Source organism: Anomaloglossus baeobatrachus, chromosome 1 (assembly GCF_048569485.1).
Source record: "Anomaloglossus baeobatrachus isolate aAnoBae1 chromosome 1, aAnoBae1.hap1, whole genome shotgun sequence".
NCBI classification, from domain to species: Eukaryota; Metazoa; Chordata; class Amphibia; order Anura; family Aromobatidae; genus Anomaloglossus; species Anomaloglossus baeobatrachus.
This window is the reverse complement of record NC_134353.1, coordinates 65,849,176-65,865,563: the sequence shown is the minus strand read 5'-3', so window position 1 is coordinate 65,865,563 and position 16,388 is coordinate 65,849,176.

The following is a 16,388-nucleotide window of genomic DNA, read 5'->3' as shown; positions in this document are numbered from 1 at the left end:
CCAATTACTTTTGGTCCCTTGAAAAAGAGGAGGCTATGCATTACAGAGCTATGATTCCTAAACCCTTTCTCCGATTTGGATGTGAAAACTCTCATATTGCAGCTGGGAGTGTGCACTTTCAGCCCATATTATATATATAATTGTATTTCTGAACATGTTTTTGTAAACAGCTAAAATAACAAAACTTGTGTCACTGTCCAAATATTTCTGGCCCTGACTGTATGTAACTTTCTATTTGATTCTAATATATGGCCTTTGTCAAAGGGATGTGTCTCACAGGATCATTACAGGCATGTCTCACATAATCCTTGGGGATCAAGTCTCACAGAATTCTTGGCGTTCAAGCCTCACAGAATACTTGGGGCAGGTCTGACAGAATCCTTGGGGGTGTGTTTCACAAAATCCTTGGTGGCATGTCTCACAGAATCCTTGGGGGCATGTCTCACAGAATCCTTGGGGGCATGTCTCACAGAATCCTTGGGGGCGTGTCTCACAGAATCTGTGGGTTTCAAGCCTCAAAAAATCCTTGGCATTCAAGTCTCACAGAATCCTTGGGGTTGTGTCTCTCAGAATCCTTGGGGGCATAGCTCATAGAATTTTTCAGGGCGTGTCTCATAGAATCTTTGGGGGCATGGTTCACAGTATCCTTAGTGTTCAAGTCTCACAGGTTCCTTGGTGGCATGTCTCACAGGATCCTTGGGAGCATCTATCACAGAATGATTGAAGGTGTGTCTCACAGAATCTTTTTTGGAGTGTCTCAAAAAATCGGTGGGGAATTGTCTCACAGAATCCTTGAGGGAGTTTCTCACAGGATAATTTGCGGCATGTCTCACAGAATCCTTGGAGGCATGTCTCACAGGATCCTTGGGGCATGTATCACAGAATCCTTGGGGGTGTGTCTAACCTAATCATTGGTGGCATGTGTCACAGAATCCTTCAAAGCTTATCTCACAGGATCCTTGGGGGCAGGTCTGATAGAATCCTTGGGGGGTGTGTCTCACAGAATCCTTGGGGGCATGTCTCACAGAACCTTTAGGGGCAGGTCTGATAGAATACTTGGGGGTGTGTCTCACAGAATCTTTGGGGTAATGTCTCACATAGTCCTTGTAGTTCAAGTCTCACAGAATCCTTGGAGGCGAGTCTCACAGAAACTGTGGGTTTCAAGCCTTAAAGAATCCTTGGGGTTAAAGTCTCACAGAATCCTTGGGGGCGTGTCTCACAGAATCTTTTGGGGCATGTCTCACAAAATCCTTGGGGGCGTGTGTTTAGGCTACTCTGTATAATCTTTCTGTGAGCAACCCCCCCTTGTATAGACAATAAAAAATTCTACATGGCCCATATCTCTGGAACCATATGGTGGATTTTTAAAAAACTAAAAATGGAATACTTAGGTAAGCAGAGGGAACAAAATAAGATCTAAAACTGTCCATTTTTGACCTGGTAACAGTTCTTCTTGAAATGACTATGCTGTGATAAGTTACTCTTAATAGAGCACCATTGTTTATCTGCAGGCAGAAAATGTGATCTGCATACAACTAATAGGAAGTTACAGTATATAAACAGTGAGTACAAGTCAGGATGAATTATCTAAAAGCAGAGGTAACCGACTTCTCATATCGCTTCTCACCACATACCAGAGACTAGTATAATGATGAGCCACCAGAATGGAGGGATGAACGATGACAAGTAACATGGGATGTGTGATGATGTTTCACAAGAGAAATAGCACGGTACGTAGGCATTTGAAAAATAAATTAAAAAATTATGCTTCCTGAAAGCCAAAAATTGACCACGTTCTAAAGGGTTTAGACCTCTGTTATAAATAGCAAATATGAAAATTCGATGTTTTTGAAGGTCATTTGGGTTAGTAATTGGTTTGTTCATTGATGCTGCACGCTGGTGTTTGGTTTAGTTCATTGGCTTCTGCTCTTTCACTTCCTTTTTATGAAACAAAAAACTAAGAATAGAATTTTCACACCAATTATTTTTATGATTTCACCGCAGTAACAAAATGAGGAATAGCTGATCAAAGTATGGGGGCGCATACCTAAAGCTGGTCATAGAGGCGTAAGAAATAAACCTAAACTGCATACACAAAAGGTAATCATGGAGCACCTGATACAATAAAGCTCCTGGTGGCATAGTGATGTATACAAGTCTCATGTCCTGGTGGTCTAGTGCTAATCCTTGCCTTATTGCAAAAATCCAATGTATCTGTGGAGGTTCTCCCTCCATCCAGACCTGGAGCTTAGCAGCAGAATGGAGTACCTGATAAATCACACTGAAATAATAACGTTCCTGGTGGCATAGTGATGTATACTAGTCCCATGCCTTGGTGGTCTAGTGCTAATGAATCCTTGCTTTCCTGCATTATGCAGTGTGCGCACAGCCTTTTTTTTTTATACCCATAGGTTTTGCTGGGGAATGACTGCAGAAAAGTTAGAAACATTTTCTGCAGCAAATCCACGGTAAAATCCATGGTGAATCCGCAGCGTGCGCACAGGGCCTAAATCCAATGTATCTGTGGAGGTTCTCCCTCCATCCACACCTGGAGCTTAGCAGCAGAATGGAGCACCTGTTTAGCACATTGAGCCAACTCACTTCCTGGTGACTTAGGCTACTTTCACACATCCGGTTTGAGCACTGCGGCTCAATCCGGCTGTGAAACCTATGCAACGGATGCGGCAAAAACACCGCATCCTTTGCATACGTTTTTACATGCGGCCGGTCCGTTTTTTTCCGGTTGCGGCACGCTACTGAGCATGCGCAGTGGAAGAAACCGCATGCGGCGGCCGGATGCATTTTTTTCCGCATTGCGCCGCATCCGGCGACCATAGGCATGCATTGAAAATGCGCCGCAGCGGCCGGATGTGGCGCAATGCGTTTTTTTTTGCCGGAGCAAAAAACGTTGCAGGCAACGTTCCATCCAGCCGCGGCATCGGCTAAATCTGCCGCATGCGGCAAAAAACGGACCGAACGCAAGCCCATGCGGCACAATACGGCACTAATGTAAGTCTATGCAAAAAAAACCGCAACCGGCGGCAAAAATACCGGTTGCGTTTTTTCTGCAGAGTGCCGTATTGTGCCGCAGAGCAAAAACCGGATGTGTGAAAGTAGCCTTAGCAAATTATACAAGACCCATGTCCTGGTGTTCTAGTGTTAGTAAATACCTTTCTTCAGTTTCCTACTATGTAATACTACTGTGATTGCGGCTTCCCCTCAATGTAGACCTGAAACACAGCAACAGAATGAAGCATTTGAAATACCACTAATACAACCAATGAGTTATCCAGGACCCAAAACCTGGTAGTCAAATGTTAGTAAATATTATTTTTAAGTATACAATTTCATAAATTTATTCCCTCTCCATACAGGCCTGGTGCTGAGCAGCAGAATAGAGCACCCAATTTACCACACTGAATCCAGTTTATCTTTGAGGGTTCCACCTACATATAGACTTGAAGTGCAGGAGCTGAATTGGGCACCCAGTATGTAAGGAGGTGGTCGGCGTGTGAAGAACTCAAGACCTACAGAGGGGAGTTCTTCACATGCCAACCACCTGCTTGCAGGTACATCACACCAAGACGATCCAGCTTCTGACAACCTATTGATTTGTACATAATCCCTGCCTTGGTGGTCTAGTCTGATTCCTGATGACTTCATGATTTATACCAGATCCATGCCTTGATGGTCTAGTGCTAGTAAGTAACATTTTCAGGTGTCCTACTGTATAAATGTAGTGTATATATGCCCTGCCCTCGCTACAGACCCAGAGCACAGCAACACAATAGGACACACAATGCTCCACACCAAGACACCCAAGCTTCCTGGAGGCCTAGTGGTGTATACAGAACCCATTTTTGGGGGGCTCAGTGCTAGTGAATTCCTTTCAACGTGAATCCAGTTAATCTGTGCTGAAGTTTCTCCTCTATACAGACCCAGAGGGCACTTAAAGCATTATGCCTAGTGATGTATACAAAACCCATGCCCTGGTGGTCTAGTGATAGCTTTTTTTAATTAATTCCATATTAATCTTGAGAATCTATATAAAGGTCCCCCTTCTCCCTATAATGTTGGCAGATAACGGAAAACTGGCTTCTTCACGTATTGCCATAAATCCCTCCAAAGCAGTGCAAAAACATCAAATTGATGATAAAACTGATCCTATATTTATTCTATGGGGACAATTTTGTATCCAGTGTCATCAGTTGAAACTCTGAGCGTCTTCTTGAGCATTGAACAGAAACACTTTCCATGTAGTGTTTTGGTGTGGCTATATACACTGGACCGCTCAGGGTTGCCAACTGTCAAGAAATTCCAGGACAGTCTTTAAAAAAATGTAAGACATCTGTGATTTTTTTGGAAGCTGAAGAAAGTTATACAGATTATTTTGACTGTAATTATCATTATTTTACAGTTTACAGTGAATATAGCTGATGTCTCATATTAGAATTATGGGGCCTAGACTTCTATTACTTAAACAGTACTCATAATGATTTATTATGGTTTTCCAATATGTCAGTAAAAAATATTGTCAGTGCATGATTTTTTGAAAAAGTCAAGTTAACAACCCTAGAACCGATGCAAAAATAAAAGTTGGCAACCATGAAACTAGTGCACAGTGCAAAGTCAAGTTGGGAATCCTGGAAATAGTGCACAAAGTGCAAAGTCAAGTTGGCAACCCTAAAGCCAGTGCATAAAGTCAAAAGTCAAGTTGGCAACCCTAGACCTAGTGCATAAAGTTAAAAGTGAAGTTGGCAACCCTTGACCTAGTTCATAAAGAATAAAGTCAAGTTAGCAACCCTGGAACTGATGCATAAGTTCAAAATTCAAGTTGGCAACCCTGGAACTAGTGCATAAAGTTAAAAGTCAAATTAGCAACCCTGGAACTAGTGTATAAAGTGCAAAGTCAAGTTGGCAACTCTGTAACTAGTGCATAAAGTGCAAAGTCAAATTGGCAACTCTGTAACTAGTGCATAAAATCAAAAGTCAAGTTAGCAAGCCTGGAACCAATGCATTAAGTCCAAAGTTAAGTTAGCAACCCTGAAACTGATGCATAAAGTCAAAAGGCAAGTTGGCAACCCTGTAACTGGTGCATAAAGCACAAAACTTTATCAAAGGTTGTTTCCGGTTTAGGAATAAAACACCTGTAATATACTCTGTGTATAAACACAGCCAAAAATGTATATAGATATTATATAAATAACACCAAGTCACTGAGCAATGAAGTTATTCAACATTCCAATACACTTGATGTCTGGACTTTCAGAATTTCTGTCGAGGAACGGAAGCATTCTTTTGTATATTGACTAACTGAAAGCAAAACAGATCATGTTTGTCAATGACATGAATTTACGACAATAGTGAGAAATTCTATCCTGTCAGAAAAAAATTGTTTAGAACAGGTTTTTCGACCATTGGATCTAAAAAAGATTTTGCGATCACTGACAGTCAGAATACATCTTAAAAATGGTAACAAATTGAAACTCAAAATATGTTAAACATTTGTAGCCTTTTTCATTTATACAATGATTACAAGGGATGGAATGAGGGTCAAATTGGATGTCCAGTTTTTAGGGCTAATTTGGGAGAAATGTAATTGTTAGACAACATCTATAAGCAAATAGTGGATATAAAAATAAAAGGATTGTTCAACTTTGAGGACAATATTTTTCTTAAATGCATGTATTTGGAGAACAATTATTTTTGTGATTGAGTTTCATTAAAAAAGTTTGTCTTTTCATGTTTTTGGCTTTTCTGCACATTCAACTTTGATGAGGTCTATGGTCATAAATCTGCTAAGAGGAGATATGAAAAAGACGTATAAAAGAATTACAAACTTTCCTGTCAAAGCCAGGTCTCTGACGCATTCTCAGCAGTAGAAAAACTAGAGTCTTAAGGACCCTGTTGCAAAACTTGGACTGGTGGTCTCACTACATTCTGGTCAGATTTATGGGCTCCTGTATTAATGTCCTCCATCCTGTAGTAATATCCTCCATCTTGTAATAATATCCCCCATCTTACCCCTTCCTGTAATAATGTCCCCTTTCCTGGGACCCATCCTATAATAATATCCCCATCCTGTAATAATGTACCCACCCTGGCACTTTCTTGTAATGATGTCCCTATTCTGGCACTTTCCTGTAAAAATGTCACCCATCCTGGCCCATTTATTTAAAAATCCCTTTCATTCTGGTCACTTCCAGTAGTATTGTCCCCCGTCTTGTGTTAATGTCCACCGTCCTGGGCCCCATCCTTTAAAAATGTCCCCATCTGGTAACAATGTCCCTCATCCTGTAATGTCTCCTATCCTTTAACAGTGTCCCCCATCCAGCTGTCCACTTTACATTATAGGGTGGGCTGTGGCCCATGGACTTTTCTGGCAGACGCCGCTCCCTGTTTTCTATGTTCAAATGTATTTGCGTCTTTCAGGCGCATATACATTTGAGCACTGTGCCTCTGGGACAAGAGCAGATACATTTGAGCACTGTTCCTCTGGGACAAGACCAGAGGAGCTCCTGTCATCCCTGGCCTCTAAGTGTAGCAGCGTGATGAGGTCAGTACTCTCTGACCTCCTCACACTGCTACTGGTGCTGAAGCGTAGAGGCAGCAGAGACGCCGCAGGAAGTAGTAAGCGCTCCATCAAGGAGCTAAAGATTAAATGCTTTATTGTGGATGAGAGAGAGGGGGGGTTAATGTTACTGCGAGGGCACCTAATGGAGGGACATTTATTAAAGAGGGCACAGTTATACATGTGGGGGGTACTGTGTGTGTGTGTGTGCTGCCTGTGGAGAGAAACTGTGTGTGCTGCTAGTGGGGGGGTGCTCTGTGTGTGCTGTCTGTGGGGGTACTGTGTGTGTGCGCTGTCTATGGGGATACTGTGTGTGTGTGTGTGTGTGTGTGTGTGTGTGTGTGTTAGACACAACTTATCTTTCATGAATCCATGCTGTCTGTCAGTTATTATATTATTTTCTGCTATATCTTTTTGCATGTCATCCCTTAAAGTGCCCTGAAAAACTTTGCATACTACTGATGTCAGGCTTACTGGACGGTAGTTGCCTGGATCTACCCTCTTACCTTTCTTAAATATCGGTACCACATCAGCAATCCTGCAATCCTGAGGCACCAACCTTGTTACAAGCGAGTCTAAAAAGATGAGATACAGCGGTCTGTCGATTATGGAGCTCAATTCCCTCAATATTCGTGGATGAATGCCATCTGGCCCTGGGGATTTGTCAATGTTTAATTTACTCAGACGTAGGCGTACTTCTTCTTGTGTTAAATTAATTATATCGGGTGGTGAACTTTGATTTTTCACTTGTTGAATGATCCCTGGTACAGTCAGTTCCTTGTTGAACACAGATGAGAAATGCCTATTTAATATCTCAGTCTTTTGTTTGTCCTCTATAACTAACTTGTTATTATATTTTAAGGGGCCAATACTATCCTTTGTTTTCCTTTTGGCATTAATGTATTTATACAAGATTTTGGGATTTATTTTAATGTCATTGGCGAGTTTTGTTTCAGTAGCTAGTTCTGCTTGTTTGATTTCTTTTTTGCATTTCCTATTGATATCTTTATACTTCTGAAATGCTATTTCGGTATTCTGTATCCTTTAAGATTTTAAATGCCTTTTTATTTTGTTTTATTATACTTTGCACAGTCTTATTTATCCATAGTGGTTTCTTTTTATTCCTGGACATTTTATTACCAGAGGGTATACGATTTTTACAGGACTCTAGCAGTATATCCTTAAACTTTCCCCATTTATGTTCAGTATCCCCAGTTACCATGACTTTGTCCCAATATACACATTTAAGCTCTTCCCTTAATTTGTTGAAATCAGCTTTCCTAAAATTCCAGGTTTTAGCATTTCCCCTTTGAAATATTCTATTGAATATTATGTTGAAGCTTACCATATTATCATCGCGGGTGCCCAAGTGCTCCCGAACCTGTAGATCTGAAATTGTATCCAGTCTATTTGACAGGACCAGATCTAACAAATTATCTCCCCTCGTCGGTTCATCTACCATCTGAGAGAGGAAATGGTCTTGAATGGTAGATAAGAATTTACAGCTTTTAGAACAACCAGAAGATTCTATGTCCCACTGAATGTCTGGATAGTTGAAATCCCAGATAATAAGAACCCGATTATTATTATTAGCTGCATTTTCAATTTGTTCCAGCATTTCACCCTCTATTTGTTCAGGTATGTTAGGAGGCTTATAGCAAACTCCAATTAGCATTTTTCCATTATTCCCCTCCCCATGTACATTTACCCATACTGACTCTACATTGTTGCAGTTCCCCCCAATGTCATCATTCAACACAGGTTTTAGGTTAGATTTGATAAATATACACACCCCACCACCTTTTTTGTCTTTTCTGTCCCTCCTAAATGTACTATAACCCTGTATGTTTGTCACCCAGTCATGGATTTCATCCAGCCAGGTTTCCGTAATGCCCACCACATCATAATCCATGGTTGACATAAGAGTCTCCAATTCATTAATTTTGTTTGCAAGGCTTCTTGCATTTGCCAGTAGACATTTAATACTATTAACACCTTTATTATTCCTAGCCTCCCTACGTTCCTTGCATGTCCCATCCCCCCTAATCCTTCATTGACCCCTACCGTCTCACTGTCTCTATCTGCTCTATCTATCCCCTTTTTTTGCTCCACTACCCCCCTCCCCCAAGATCCTAGTTTAAAAGATCCTCCATCCATCTGACCATTTTCTCCCCCAGCACAGCTGCACCTTCCCCATTGAGGTGCAGCCCGTCCCTATCGTAGAGCCTGTAGCCGACTGAGAAGTCGCCCAGTTCTCCATGAACCCGAACCCTTCCTTCCTGCACCAATTTCTAAGCCACGTATTTATCTCCCTAAGCTCCCGCTGTCTTTCTAGTGATGCTCGTGGCACCGGTAGTATTTCTGAAAACACCACCTTGGAGGTCCTGGACTTCAGCTTCTCTCCTAGTTCCCTGTAAACATTTTTAAGGACCTTCCACCTGCCTCTAATTTTGTCATTAGTACCAATGTGCACCATGACCGCTGGGTTTTCCCCAGCCCCACCCAGAAATCTGTCTATCCGATCCGTAATATGGTGGCCGTGACTTTCATGTGGCTGCTTTCCGCCCCTCCGCTTCTATTAGATGCCTGCCGTGTGACGTCCCTGTGACGCTGCACGAACTGCCCCCTTACAAAAGAGGCTGTTCGCCAGCCACAGCAACGTCGTTAGGAAGGTAACTATGTGTGAAGGGTACTAGCGATATTGTGCGCCACGGGCAGCGATTTGCCCGTGACGCACAAACGCCGGGGAGGGTGCGAACACTAGCGACATCGCTAGCGATGTCGCAGCGTGTAAAGCCCCCGTTACTCCTGAGCTCTTTATGAAATGTTGTAATAAAATAAACATGCCCCATTGAGTATTCCTCGTGTGTAGTTCTCTGCAAACAAGGAAAACATTTTTGTTTCTTAATAATTACTTCTCTTCCACAGAAACAGAACCGGAGGCTTCTCAATGATGTCAATTTCCCTAATGTCATAAAAAAAACAAATTCACTGCATGTGAAATGAAACAAAGATAGTTAAACATAATACTGCCATCCAGTGGGTAAATAAAATAAACATCATATTTACACAAAACAATACTGGCATCTAGTGGATAAATAAAGCAAATGCCATATTAACAAATAATGATGCCACCTAATGCTTAAATGGGTCGCCCGAAAAGCAAAGCATTTTTCTCCTAACTTTCTATTTTTAGTCCCATAAGCTGAGCTATTATCTAATATACTTGCATTAGAAATTTCCTACTCTTCCCTGATTACACTAGCTAACACCCACTGTTTTTTTTTCCTATTTCCTGATGACGATTTGTTTGAGTACCCCACTGATGACGCTTCATTTCAGGGAGAGGTAGAGGCTGTCACAGTGACAGCAGCCTTTGCCCACTGATGATGTTTTCAATATCTCAGTATGTACTAGGTTACTCAGACAAATCATCATTAGACAGGGAATAGAAAACCCCCCACAGTAGTTGTTAGAAACTGTAGTTAGGGAAGGGTAGGGAATTTTTTAAAGCAAGTATATTAGAAAATTGTTTAGATTATGGGTCTAAATAGATAGGAGAAACATGCTTTGTTTTCGGACCACCCCTTTAAACTATCTTTGTTATATGTCATATGCGGTGAAGTTTTTTTTCTATGACATTGCGGGAATTAGGTAAGAAACCTGCAGTTCTGTTTGTGTGGAAGATAAGTGATTTATGTCATCTAATGAAGGACTTATTACGGAGTGTTAACATGTAAAGCCTGAACACAGGACTCCTACTCCATACAAAGAAGACAAGATATTGACTACTACCAGTGTCGCGGGCGGAGGGGCCGCGCTCGCTAGGCTCGGGTCCGCTGCTGCTGCTCTGTGGCTCAAGCGGTGGGCCGGATCTGGGGACTCGAGCAGCGCTCCTCGCCCACGAGTGAAAAGGGGTGGTTTGTTTGAGGAGATAGTTCGTGACGCCACCCACGGGTCGTGGTGATAATGGGCACCACCGCTGCTGGTGACGGGGATCCCGAAAGTGATGGTAGGGAGCAGCTAGGATGTTGTCCCCTCCGTGGGTAGGGGTTGGTGATCCCGGGGCCCGGTGGTGAATAATGGATTGGAGGGCTGCTGGGCGCAGTGCTGCAGTGCCGGATGGCACTATTGTACTCACAAGTAAACCACACAGAGTCACCGGTAAACTAGAAACTGCTGGAATCCACAGCCTTCGGTGCGGAGGGTGTTTGGGGTCCCACACGCAGTACAGCAGGATCCTGTTCTTGTTTTGCAGCCAGAAGCTTCTTTCTTCTTCCTCAGTCGGGAACGAGGAACCCACTCCCCCTGCAGTGATCCGGGTCGCCCCTTGATGCCGGCGGGCCACTACCCTGCCCCGGCCACCTCGGGCCCCTTCCTCACACTTCCCTTCCTTATAGCAGCCATGAGCTATCCTCCCCTGGTCTGCTCTCTTCACACTCCAAACTCACTCTTCCAGCCCCTCCCCTCCTGCTCTGTTTAGCTCTTACACTGGGGGGGGGTGTCTGTCCTGCTGCACTGGTGTGGGATCAGGTTACCAAGGAGCAGAATGACCTGCACTTTGCTGGATTTATGCAGGCTCTGTGACACCCTGGTTTTGCCAGGGCGTCACACACCCCCTTGGTAAAACACAGCCCGTCCTTGGGCTGTTCGGGCACCGACATTTATTGAACGGGAAAAAAGAAAAATTAAACATTACAAACATGCATCTTCCCACATCGGGAGGTACGTTTGCTCAGACTTTAAACTGTTCTGCCACCCCCACCTGCAGTGCAGACGGCTCCCTCCGGAACTTGAGGACATTCAGCAGGGGTGACAGTCCATAAAACAGTCAACTTTTTAACCTGCGGGTAGCCGTCCATGTTCCGCTACCGTCGCTGCTGCTGCTGCCACTCCCAGTACGGGGCACGGGTCCCGTGCTCTGCCTTCTGCTCAGTAGCCAGGCCCACTCGGATGCCCTCGGCGCCAGCTACCACCGGCCTTGCTAACTGCCGAGGGCCCCATCGCTCAGTGGCCTGCTCCTCCCCCCTGCAGGTGCACTACGACTGCTCCACAGCCGGGACGGGGTACCTGGGAGCGGCTGGCGCCGCATCTGGGGCAGACTTCCGGTTGGTTGTCGCCTCTGCTGTGGCCGGGCGGACTGCCGGAGCCGGCGTCATCACCGTTGCGGCCGGGTGGACTGCCGGAGCCGGCGTCATCACCGTTGCGGCCGGGCGGACTGCCGGAGCCGGGTGAGATGTCATCGGGGTTGCAGCTACTGCTTCCAGGAACTGGATGTGCAGCAGAGTCCTGGCGTCCCTGCTCTTTATACCTTCGGTTACATCAGGTACACCTGCACCCGCCCCCCCTTGGTTCTTTCCAACACTTCCTTAGGTTGGGGGCCGGGCTTCACTTTCGCGCCTTCCCTGCTCGGGGAAGACGCTCGAGCGGGAAATCCTCGCGCCCAAGATGGCGGAACTTCAAATTTTTAGGCCGGACACCGCCGGCGGGGACTGCAAGGCGCACTTCTACCGGTAGATAGATTGGTTCTATCCTGTTCGTGACGCCAAGTTGTCGCAGGCGGAGGGGCCGCGCTTGCTACGCTCGGGTCCGCTGCTGCTGCTCGGTGGCTCGAGCGGTGGGCCGGACCCGGGGACTCAAGCAGCGCTCCTCGCCCATGAGTGAAAAGGGGGTGGTTTGTTTGGGGAGATAGTTCGTGATGCCACCCACTGGTCGTGGTGATAATGGGCACCACCGCTGCTGGTGACGGGGATCCCGGGAGCGATGGTAAGGAGCAGCTAGGATGTTGTCCCCTCCGTGGGTAGGGGTTGGTGATCCCTGGGCCTGGTGGTGAATAATGGATTGGAGGGCTGCTGGGCGCAGTGCTGCGGTGCGGTGCCGGATGGCACTATTGTACTCACAAGTATACCACACAGAGTCACTGGTAAACTAGAAACTGCCGGAGTCCACAGCCTTCGGTGCGGACGGTGTTTGGGGTCCCACACGCAGTACAGCAGGATCCTGTTCTTGTTTTGCAGCCAGACGCTTCTTTCTTCTTCCTCAGTCGGGATCCTCACTGGTGTGGGATCAGGTTACCAAAGAGGAGAATGACCTGCACTTTGCTGGATTTATGCAGGCTCTGTGAGACCCTAGTTTTGCCAGGGCGTCACACCAGGTATGACCCGGACACGTTTGAGATGTATGGTGACAGACTAGCAGTTGCAAAGGACTACACCCTACTGTGGTCAATGATTACTAAAGATGCAGTCTACATAAAAATAGTGAAAGTAATGGCGTTGATTCCTCCTTACAAACAGCTATCTAGGTACACAGTGGTTAAGGCCTCTTTCACATGTCAGTGAAAAACACAAGCATTTTTTACGAACGTGTTGAAGGTGCTTATGGCCCTCCATGTGCCGTGATTTTGGCATATGGAGATCAGAAACTTTTTACTCACCTGTCCCTGACGCTGCTGTCCATGGTGCTGATGTCTCCAGCGGTCATACTTGCTTCTGGGTCCGCGGTGCAGTGAATATGCATGAGCATAATGAGTGGGCCCTGAAGCAAATGACAGCAGCGCGGGAGACAGGTGAGTATAAAAAAAATCATTTTATTTCCACACGTGTTTTCTCCGGTACATGTCACACGGATCACATCAGGGTGTAATCCTTGTGACATCAGTGGAGCCAGAGAAAAATTGACTTGTCTCCATGCAGAACACATGGACACAGTCCGTGACAAATCACTGATGTGTGCGCGCAGACCCATTGTTTTAATGGGTCTGCAAATGTCCGTGATTCTGGTACGTATAAAAATGGCGTCAAACGTACCGGAATCACTGATATGTAAAGGGGTCTAAGAAAGGGCTCTATTACTTAATCTCAGTACAACATATAGGATCATTCATCTTGTTGGAATATAAGGGTAAAAAAATGGCGCTATGTACAAACAGAAAGTCGTACACTCGCAATGTTAAATATCCATTACAAAGAAAAACCTGAACAGTGGAGCCACACCAAAATACCCATAAAAATGGTCCCCAACGTGCGTTTCACCTTCCATATGGCTAGATTTTAAATATCCATGGCACTGGTGACCTGAGCATATCACACCAATGATAGTGAGCTGGGCAGCACATGCATGTCCCTGCATAGATTTTCCCAAATCGCAACCCAGGCCATCAAGGCAGTCGGCACATGCCTGGGATTAGGGACACATCACCATAACTACTGAGCATGTGCAGACACCATACAGATGCCAGGGGAGCACCTGGGGACAGAAAGACTGATATAGGTTACCATCCTGCTCCCATGTGAGCTGATGTGCACATGTGCGCACCTACTTTCTCTGCCCGGCCAATCCCCTGGCATCTGTGTGGTGTCTGCACATGCTTGGGAGCTATGGTAACGCATCTCTGCACCCTTGCATGCGCCAAGTGTCCTAATGAATTGGGTTGAGATCTCGGACAGTCTATGGGGATGCACGTATTCGCTACCTAGTTCAGTCTCCTTGGTGGCATGACGCTCAAGTGACAAGCACTATGGATATTTAAAAACCCTCCACATGGACAGTGCAAAAGCATTTTCCTTCCCCCTGATGAAGCAAACAATTCAATATTGCAAAAGACGCGTTGGGGACGCATTCTTACAGGGATTTTTGTGTGGCTCCACTGTTCAGGTTTTTCCTTGTATTAGGGGTATGTAACGTTGAGAGTGTACGGTTTTCTGTTTGTACATAGGGGTACTTTTCTACCCTTATATTCCAAAAAGATGAATGTTTCTAAAGTTTGTATTGAGATTATGTAATAGCTTATACAAATTTTACAGCTTTATAAAAATCCAGCCTCCTCTTACCTTGTGCCAAAAACAGCAGCTATGGGTTCTTCTAAGCAGCTGCCTAGCACTCTGAAAATGAAAATGATGGAGGCCCACAACACAGGAGAAGGCTATAAGAAGATAGCAAAGCATTTTCAAGTTGTCTTTTCTACACTTTGAAATATATTTAAGAAATGGCAGCTATGAGGAATAGTGGAGGTCAATATAAGGTCTGGAAGACCAAGCAAAGTTTCTGTGATAGCTGTTCATAGGATTGCTGGAGAGGCAAATCAGAACCCCTGCCTGACTGCAAAAGACCTTTAGAGAGATTTAGCAGGCTCTGGAGTTGTGGTACATTGTTCTACTGTTCAGAGAAAGCTGCACAAATATGGCCTTCATGGAAGAGTCATCAGAAGAAATCCTCTGCGTCCTCACCATAAAATTCAGCATCAGAAGTATGCAAAAGAACATCTAAACAAGTCTGATACATTTTGGAAGCAAGTCCTGTGGACCAATGAGGTTAGAATAGAACTCTTTCACCACAATGATCAAAGGTATGTGTGGAGAAAAAGGGGCACAGAATTTCAGGAAAAGAATATCTCACTAACCATTAAGCATGGCGGTGGATCAATCATGCTTTGGGGTTATGTTGCAGCCAACAGCACTGGGTAGAGGGAAGAATGGATTCAATGAAATTTCAACTAATTTTTGATGCAAACATAACACCATCTGGCAAAAAAGCTGAAGGTGGGAAGAGGATGGCTTCTACAAATGGATAATGGTCCTGAACACACGTCATAATCCACAATAGATGACCTCAAAAGGCGCAAGCTGAAGGTTTATGTGACGCCCTGGACTATTTGGCTCGTCACAGGGTTCTGCACAATCTGCCCTTTCCGTGCAGGGCTCAAACCCCCATGGTTCTGGGTCTCTATTCTGCAGTACTGCCTCCCCCAGCATTCACAAATCCTAGATACATCTTGCACCACACCTGTCAGGCACACCAGTGGGCTGCTTAAGCAGGAATAGGGCCGCCCACCTAGGGGTCAGACAGGGAGGTGGGAGGTGTCAGAGTAGTCGAGTAGGAACCCTCGAGTTGTGAGGAGCTCTGAGGAAGCTGGGAGTTGTAGCTCCCAGGGGAGAAGTAGACTAGGTTGCAGACGGTGGTCTGGACCTAGAGGAGTCGGACCCCCGGTCGTAGGGGATTGAGGCTAGGTGCCTGGAACCTGTGAAGGAGGACGGTCAGCAGCCTGGTCCTATCACCAGTATGGGACCGAAGGCACGTCAGGGTACACGGACCATAGATCGGGGAGAAGCTTCAGGCCATCCGGCAATTAACCTGCGGAGGACAGGACCTTTATGGACTGTTCCCATGAAGCTCAGAGATCGGGAGCACTAGCACAAAGAGGGGGATAGGGCTTTCCTAGCAAGCGCCCAATGAAATCCCAAGCGTGAGCTCCTGAGAGCAGGCTCCTTCACTTAGTCACAGTGGGGAGCGGGGCCCGGAAAGCTCCAAGCTACTTGGCCAAAACGGACAATCTAACTTTTTGTGTCAGGTGGCAGGTCACGGACCACCAGGCAGTGCTAAAGGGGACGGGACCCGGACGAGCTCCCCTTAAGAGACAGCGATAGTCAGAGATTTGGTTTACCCTGTTGTCAGTGTCTGCTTCATTGCCAAGTGAGTACCCGACTGACTCCTGCACTGCATCCCCACATTCCCATCCAGAGTCCCGGGGCCTACCCCTATCCGTGGAGGGTAAGGTTATCTTGCTGACCCACTCCATCCCTCCGGGTACTTCCAATGGGAGCGGCGGTACTCCCAATTACTGTACACCACAGGTGGCGTCACGAACTATATCCCCTGTAAATAGTCCCCTTTTTCATTTGAGTGTGGCCCCTAGCCCCCGAGTCCGGAGACCCTCGAGCCACGAGTAATCGTCACCCCCGAATCCGAGCGGTTTGATCTGCTGTGGGGGGGCACATTTACAATGGCTCTCAGAGTCCCCTGATCTGAACTTCATTGA